Source organism: Chaetura pelagica, unplaced genomic scaffold (genome assembly GCF_000747805.2).
Source record: "Chaetura pelagica isolate M959 unplaced genomic scaffold, ChaPel_1.0 scaffold70, whole genome shotgun sequence".
NCBI lineage: Eukaryota > Metazoa > Chordata > Aves > Apodiformes > Apodidae > Chaetura > Chaetura pelagica.
In genome coordinates, this window is record NW_009952265.1 from 2,783,307 (window position 1) to 2,783,906 (window position 600).

Below are 600 nucleotides of genomic sequence, written 5' to 3' on the forward strand. Positions count from 1 at the left end.
CACTTGCCATTTCTGTGCAAGTTCAACAAGGAGAGTGTGTATCTGCTTGCATATGAAGAAGCTTATTGACTAACTTCAGAGGGACAGAAAGCTTCTCTCACTCGAGTTGGTGCTCTCTTAACATTAGGACTAATGCAGTTCTTCTCAAAGGTAAGTGAGGATCTCTGTCCTGATCAGAGAATGCCGCTTGTGGCAGGGCGAAGTTTTGGTCCTCTCTGTGTCATCAGAGAGATGAGGGAATTCAAGGACTCTTCATCACCAAACTGCAGGAGGATTAAGGAAGCTGTAACAGGAAGATTAGCCTGTAGAAATGTAGATGGAGCTATGAATGTCATTTAGCAAATTGCAGGAATAACGAGCTACGAGGAGATTTTAAACAAGTGTTTTTGTGGTTGAATGGGGTTTTCCCCAGTGCCACCTTCCCACCAGCAATAGCTGAAGACCCCTTCTTCCTCTAGCCAGATTGTTGCAGGAAAGGGAAGGTTAACCATCCCGGTGGAGGAGCCCTGGAGTGAAGTGGTGGAACTGGTTGTAACTTGACCCCTTTCATCTCGGGGGAGCCTACCTATCTGATGTCTGAGCCTTGGAAACGCACCCAGG

The 600-nt window shown here is 47.0% G+C and overlaps 1 protein-coding gene across 2 annotated transcripts in view; it reads left to right on the forward strand.

Moving 5' to 3' along the window:
• BMF (Bcl2 modifying factor) overlaps positions 1-600 on the forward strand; it is a 16,429-nt gene that overhangs the window by 3,275 nt on the left and 12,554 nt on the right. The window lies entirely within an intron of this gene.